Raw genomic sequence first — 8,564 nt, 5'->3', positions numbered from 1 at the left:
AGAGGAGATAACATTGTTTATTAATTCCTCATCCTTAGGAGGGAGAGCATCAATAGATGTGTTAAACTCATCCTCTTTCCTCAAAATATGTTCACTATGATCTTTAGGGGAGAGAGAATTAAGGAAATTGCTTATTATTTCATCTTCTTTCTCTAAGGGATGCTTATGGGTAAGACCAACTTTAGGAGAAGGGTAAGCATTTATCATTAATTCATCATCTCTAGTGGGAATTTTGTTGGAAAAGGAAAGGCCATCACTAGGAAATGTAGGGATAATGTCATCTTCTTGGACAAAAGGATCCTCATGAAGGGAGTGTTTCTTAGGAGACACAAAGGCATCAAGGGCATCATTCAACAAAGCATGATCATATCTATTAAAAGGTTTATCTTTTGATTCAAAAGGAGATATCTCTTCATAGAGGGGATCATTGAAAACAACCATGTTACTAGATTTAGTGGAAGAGCTGATAGGAATGTACCCTTGAGAGGAATCATTCGACTTATCTTTCTCATCACAACGAAATGGCATAGTAACAATGTTTATGAGTTTTTAGTAAAATGAAGGTTTGGTATATTTAGGTTTCAAAAATTCATCTAAAGCTTCATCTAACTCATAATCATCACAACTATGAACATTTTGCAAATAAAAATCTGACATTTTGAAATTGCATAAAATTTAAACACACAATGCAAAGAAACACACTTTTTTTTTTTTTTTTCTTTTTAATGAAAATGAAATGAAAACACACTAAATCTAGATCTAGATCTAAAAAATGCAATGCAAGAGGAAGCAATGATAGATTCACATCGGGTTCACCAAAATGTGTGGGAGAAAAAGTGACACTAAGCAAACATGCCCTAATCTCACTTTCAACCACACACTTGTGGAATACGAAAGAGCCTAGAGGTATCACACAATTGGCTACTTCTTCTTGTGGAAGAGAGAGACACGGGCTACCTATTAGGATTTCTATTCCTTTGTTGCAATTGAAAGATGAAATGATGCAAGTTCAATCCCTAACCCCAAAGTGCAAGTATGAACTAATAACAAGATTGCAGAATTGAACTTAAACAATGGAAAGTTGTAAACACAATGACAAGACAAGAATGCAAATGCGTACCCGGAGTTAAAATCTGACTGAAAATGTTCGGGACGGGGGCGCGGGCGCCACTGTCCTGATTCTACCCCAGAAACTGCTCCGGAAACTGCTGTTTTGCACTCTGGAAAAGCTATCAAAAATGCTGAAAATGCTGTCTGTCAGGAGGACCAGGGCGCCCAACGCCCCTGTCCTAGGGACCAGGGCGCCCAGTGCCCCTGTCCTGGTAGGACCAGGGTGCCCCACGCCCCTGTCCTGGTCTTCTGCTCTGAAACTCGGTGTGTGGTCCCGTCTCCGTCTGCTTCTTTCGGATCTGCAACTTGCGGCATCGTCTGAATCCCGAAATTTGCACTTATATCTGAAAAGGTGTTTTGGGCGGCTATATAGGGTTTTGCCTTAGTCAAACCCCCGCTTCAGTGATTTCCACCTCCACGAATAGCCAAGTTGTATTGTAAAATGTATTGTGTGTGCAGACCTAGTGTGTGTGCAAGGTCCTTAAATGCAAGAAAGCAAACTAGAGCAACCTAGAAAGTAAACCCTAATTGCTTGTAAATGATAATGTAAATGCTCTAAATCAAGATGCAAAGTGATCTAAAGCATGAATAAAGGATATATTGAAGCTTATGCAAAGACATGAAAACAACATGAAATCATACCCAACCCTCAAGGGAGGAGTACAAGCCAATCTTCAGTCGGTAATCTCCTATTGTTCTTCAATGTCTCCCAAGCCCTAAATGAATGAAATTGATGAATTCTTGATGGATGGATGTTGAATGTTATTGAAGTCTTCAAAGATCTGCTCTTTCGCTGCATATGAAGTTCCTGAAAACGAAAATCGGATCCCTTCCAATGAAGAAAGAGAGCTCTTATATATGAAACCCTAGGTCTTAATTTCGACTTTTGGCCGACCTAGAGATTGAATATCCCACCAATTTCTTAGGGTTAAGCTTTATTTTATGATTGGATCACGCTCCTAAAATTTCAGGAAAAATGTCCGGGACCATGTGCACGTCGGGCGCCATGGTCCCGACAACTTTTCACCAAATTTTCAGGGCCGTCGGATATGATGATTTTAGAGTGAATCCCAAAGTTACAGGTGATTTCGAGATGTTTTGACCCCCGAAATCAAGCCCCCAAGTTCAAAATAGGACCTAATTAGGGTCTTTGATTAAATGATGTATTGGAAGAATAAAATGAAAGGGGCACACTTTAATGAAAGGGCCCAACTTTATGATATGGGAGATGATAAAATAGAACCCTAGACCTAATTAATTTAATTAATTAAGTGCTAAAGGGGAAATGTAATGCAAAATGCAAACTGCGCCAAGGCGGGTGCTAAACTAGGTGTGAAATTGTACCACCCTAGCAAGTGCGTACAATTTACGACGCTACAGCTATAAATTTCAAAACGAGTGCCCGTTTTTTGAATTTTAAATAAGGGGCACTCATTTCATAAAAGATGGAGCGGGAAACACACCTATGACTCAGTTTCGGCTTCGGGTTAGTCTTGGTGGGACCAAGCCTATGTTGGGACCTCCAAAAAAATGGCTAAGGCACTGGAATACCAGATTTCTGCCTTGACGTAATTTTTTGAAGGTCTTCCTGATCGCACTTTTTGATGAAACAAAAACCCATTAGAGTTCTCACTATCCTAATTTCAAAAATGTAAATTTCATAGTGATATGATTAGTTTTACTATTTTTGCATTATTTATTAATCAAAAGTGGTACCTAAATGTAAAATAGTGAGGTTTAGTAAAACTTTAATAACTTATTTGTTTGTAGGTATTTTTGAAAATAAATTATATGACATCAATCTACATACAATGCTTTTGAAGATTTAAAAAAATTAAAAAATATGAAATTTTCATCAAATTATGGTGGTCATACACCAGATGTTTTGAAAATGTACTTTATAGTCAACTAAAAATTAATTAAAAAAATATATTCAATAAAAAATAAGAAAAATATTTTCATCAATATTTGGTGTATTAGGTATCTTTTCCCAGAAGGATTTGCAAACATTCTTTTATTTACGTCAAAATATGGTGGTCGTACACATGTGTGGTTTGGTCCTGAAACAGGCATTTTAAAAAAGTGGTGTTTAAATATGCCTACTAAAAAGCAATTTTTACCATGTGGGTATTGAAATAAATGACATATTTAAAAGTTAGACTTCGAGCACTACATTTTCTATTACTAAAGGTTTTTCAGATTCAAACTCTAAGTACGTCAAATTTTGACATCAATCGACAAAACATTTGAAAAATAGGGAAAACACTTCCACTTTTTGCCCAAAAGTGGGACTCAACTTCTTGCACCCACCCCAGGATCTATCATCATTTATCACGAAACTACAACGCTTGATCAAAATAAACTTGTCCTCTATCATAGAATATATTGTTACTATTGGACTTGGTTCTTATCAAATCATCACCATTGCACTCCAAAACCGAAGATCGAAAAACATGCAAACCTTTAAACACTTGAATCCTCTTTTCATGTCATATTGTGTTATCACATTTACCTTGGCATTTGATCCCTTATAAAAAAATATTTTGGACAATCAAATCCTAGCACAATATCAAACACACGTGTATGATCGTTCTAACTAAAGCTCAGAGACAGAAGATTGCAGAAATGGAAACAAAAACTTTTGAAATAGCTGAAAATCATAGCAACATGGCATACTAGAACAAAAGACAAGAACAAATAACAAGCCAACATATCAGAGAAATCAAACAAGTCCAAAATCAAAATCCAACCATGTCAAAACCTAATAGGGATTCAAATACATATCCAAAGAAAGGTGGCTCTTTTATGCAACTATTAAAGAGATCTCTAAAGGATTTGGCTGAGAAAGATCAAAATCATGCACCTACGTCTAGGAATGTCTCATTCCCCCATAAACAATTTGATTCTCCAAAGGCATCTATTCCTACACCTCTTGAAAGCTTGCAAGAACCTTCCATATCATCATCACCAAAGAATACATCCAAAGATGAAGTTCCCTAAGGAATATCCATAATTGCCATCAAACCTATTTCAAAGGATCCTATTCAAATCCCATCTCCTTCACATCCAAGCATTGATTCCATGCAAATTGAAGTCCTCATTCATACAATGCTTGTTAAACGTGTCCTAATAGATGGGAGAGCTAGCTTGAACTTTTTCTCTTTGAGTTTTGTCCGTGCTCTAGGATATTCAGAAGATGTAATTGATCCCCTGAAAAGGATAAAAATCAAAGCCTATGGTGAAGAAGAACATTAGTCTAAAGTAATTATGGTATTACCCCTCAGCGTGGGACCTTTGCAAAAAGACACAGCATGTCAGTTCTAGATTAAGACCTACCATACGACATACTCTTGGGGAGACCATGGATACAGGACATGCAAGCTATTCCATCAACATGTCATCAGTGCTTAAAATTTCCATACAATGGATAGGAAATCACAATATCAACAGACTCAAATCCATTGCAGTGTTGTAATAATCTGAAATCAGATCAAGAGGTCATTGTACTGCATAACAGAGACAGCATCTTCAAGCACACAATCCAAGGAAAAATCATTTGCATCAATTTTGTCAAACATGGAAAAATAAATACAACTAAGAGATCAAGGGCCAGAGAATATTTTCTATCATGGAAAAACAAACTAGAGCAACTTGAAATTTAAAGAGAAGAAGAAGATGTAGAAGTCAATGTAGTTCACACATATGCAGAACAAATGTTAGGAACTAGCCTACTTGAATAAGAATCACATTCAATTAACGTGGACTTAACCGAGGACGATCAAGAATTTCTTATGCGAGGTCATTCTGACGAGAGTACCGTTCTAGACATCGACATACATATCGAAAGATATGTCATCTCTATCATGACCCCTAATATCTTTGACATAATCCAACATGAAGATCCTTTATCCTTAATTCATCTTGAACCTATGGACTAGGAAAATGAAGGACATATTGCCATTGATACCTTTCCTAATGATTGGGCCATATCCTTATATCTTAATGAAATCAAAATTGCAACAACTTTTACCAGGGATTCTGCTAACGTATCTTCATGTCAAGTGGGTGTTAAATATCTTAGTCGCAAAAATGAAAATAAAGAAAAGAATATCAGGTCTAATGTTGAAAACCATTTATTGGCAACATCAGATCAGGAAAAAGTAAAAAGAAAGGACGCATCTAACGGTAAACACCTCCTTGAGGCATCGAAAAATGGGAGATTTGACACCTTACCTGAATTTTACCAAGAGAAGTCATATATATTGATGGAACCAATAGAGGCAATTATCATTGGCACAACTGATCTACATCCAGCAACTTCTCTATCAGAACTAGCAAGGAAAAAATATTTGGAACCCTTCAAAAGATGGCAAATCAATTTTACCTGGTCATATACAGACATTCTAGCATTTGATCCATCTCTTACAATACATCACCCAAATATCAGTCCAGGAGCAAGCATCAATAATGAAACACAACGTGGATTAGAAGCAGGTATTCTATTCATCACACCACATGGCCATACAATTCTGAAAGCATACAAATTAAGCTTCCCATGCACCAACAACACAACATAATATGAAGCTTCAGTTACAAGTATCAAAATGACTGTAGAATGGAACATTACACAACTTTAGGTCTTTGGAGACTCTCGGCTCATCATCAATCAAATCAATGATGACTATCAAACAAAAGATGACAAACTCATGCCTTACAAAAAGATGGTTGATGATTTCAAGAAATATTTTGTGGAAATCACTTTTGAACAAATTCCAAGAAATGATAACAAAGCAACAGATGACATGGCAACACTTGCTTCTCTATTACAAACACAGGAAAATAAAGAGCGTTATGAATTCCTGGTTGAAGGGTTTTTTTACCCTTCTCATAATTGTCCTGATTCCCAAACCATCTGTCAACTTATTGGAAATGATTCCTCTCGCTATGGCCAAACTTACACATACCTGAAAAATAACATCTTACCTCCTGACTTATCAAAAAATCAAAAGAGAAACTTTATTCGCCAATCCTCCCATTATACTCTTGTTGCAGATACCCTATATAAACGAGATCTAGACAGTACTCTTTTAAGATGTCTCAAACAAGAATAATTTGAGAAGGCCTTAAATGAAGTCCATAATGGCATTTGTGGCACTCATTCAAGCGGTCTTACCCTTTCAAAAAAACTCATACGCTTGGGCTATTATTGGCCGACTATGGAATGAAATTCTTTTCAGATAGCTAGAACATGCAAATAATGTCAGATCCATGGGAATTTGATTCATGCACCAACACAAGAACTTTATGCTTTAGCAACATCTTGGCCTTTCTGTCAATGGGGTCTTGATCTAGTAGGAAAGATAAATCCTTCTTCATCTAATGGTCACAAATTCATCCTTGTAGTTACAAAATATTTTACAAAATGGATTGAGGTTGTACCTCTAACAAACATCACAGGAAAATAAATTGCTGCATTTATCTTGAATTACATCGTATGTCACTATGGAATACCAATGACCATTATCACTGATAATGGGCGACCATTCAAGAATTAGGATGTACAAGAGCTATGTGACAAATTCAAAATCTAGGATAGATTCTTCACACCATATTATCCACATGCAAATGGGCAGGCAGAAGCATCTAACAAAACTATTTTGAAAATCCTTAAAAAGATAGTGAACGATGCAGGGAAAGATTGGCATATTCAACTAAACCCTGCTCTCTGGGCCTACCGCACTAGTATCCGCACACCGACGGGTGCTACACCTTTCTCTCTTGTATATGGATCAGAAGCCATATTGCCAATCAAAGTAGAGATACCCTCTCTACGTGTATCACTAAAAGGAATTATCCTAGATGAAGAACAACGAGTATCTAGACTGCAAGAGTTAGAACTGATCCATGAACGAAGACAAAATGTCTTTGATCATATAAAGGTATATCAACAAAGAATGTGCCGAAGTTATAATCACAAGGTGAAACCATGAATCTTTCAAGTTGGAGAACTAGTACTAAAGGAAAATCCACGAAATCAGTCAGATCAAGAAAAGAAAGGAAATTTTGAACCAAACTAGTTAGGTCTGTTTGTGGTCACAACAGTATTTGGGTTAGGAGCATATCAGCTATCAACACAAGATGGGGATCGGCTCGAGGAACCCATCAATAGCATGCATCTGAAGAAGTTTTATGTTTGAAAAATCCAAAAACAGTGAAAAAGCTAAAAAATCCAAAAATAGTGAACAATTTGAAAAATCCAAAAAGAGTGAAAAGAGATAGTTAATTAAAAATGCAGTTATTTGATTAATTCCTTTTCCCAATTAATTGAATTCACAAGCAATTTAATTAATTTCTCTATTTCTCTACTAATAAATAAATCTAAATGATTTATTTATATAGTTCATCTCATATCCCCCTTTGATTAATTAATTCTAAATTAATTAATGTCTCCCCATATTAATCAATTCTTCTAATCCCTAATTAAGATTAACAAACTCAAGTTTGTTGAGATTAATTACCATTTTCCAATTATTTGAATTTCTAAATTCAAATGAGCACATGGCTCCTAACTTTAACCACTTAACCTAACCATCCCCTAACTTAACCCATTCAATCTAATCTTGGATCTAACTAACCCTATCCTATCTTTCACATTCTAACCTCCTTATCCTAACCTCCCATGGTGTGGATATTCTCTCCTTGAGACACATGGTACTTTTTCCACATGTCTCCTCCCTTGGACACTTGCCCTCTCATGAGAAAGGCTCCTTGACACTTGTCACCACAAAGATGACAAGTGTCCCTTCCTCCAACCTATTCTCCAACTTCCTCAATCTTGGCCCTTGATATCTTCAGATCAAATCTGGACCGTTGATTCCTGCCACCTCAGCTTTGGCCTTGGAATTCCTATAAATATCACCCATTTTGGAGAAATAAGGATCTCATCTCATATCAATTTAGGCATTGTTACTATAGGCATTTTGCATTTCAATTATCTAGCATTTAGCTTTTGGATTAATCATGGCATGTTAATCTAGTTTCTTAAATCATGCATTTCATATCATCTCCATAGTCAGTCATGATCAAATAGCTACTCAACTCTTGAGTTGTCACTTTGGAGGTCATTGCTCCACTGAGAGGCCATGAATCCAACACCTTCAAGGTCCTCAAGAATAGAGGAAAATGGGACATTTCAAGGAAGGCTTATGGTTTGCATTTCTAATCTAGTTCTCAATTAAGATTTTCAATTATGTTTTTATTGTCTCATTATATGTGTATGCTCTTATATACCACATTTTTAGCGTCACAGCTATAGTTTTTTTTCTCTTTTAGAGCATATTATACAATTCTTTATTTAGATCCTAGAGTTTAAATGTTTTACAAAAGTCTTCTTATAATATTCATCCAATTTCTATTTGTATATCTCTTCTATTAATTAATGTGCCATATGTTTT

This window comes from Cryptomeria japonica, chromosome 6 (assembly GCF_030272615.1).
Source record: "Cryptomeria japonica chromosome 6, Sugi_1.0, whole genome shotgun sequence".
NCBI lineage: Eukaryota > Viridiplantae > Streptophyta > Pinopsida > Cupressales > Cupressaceae > Cryptomeria > Cryptomeria japonica.
Note: the sequence above shows the minus strand (reverse complement) of the source record.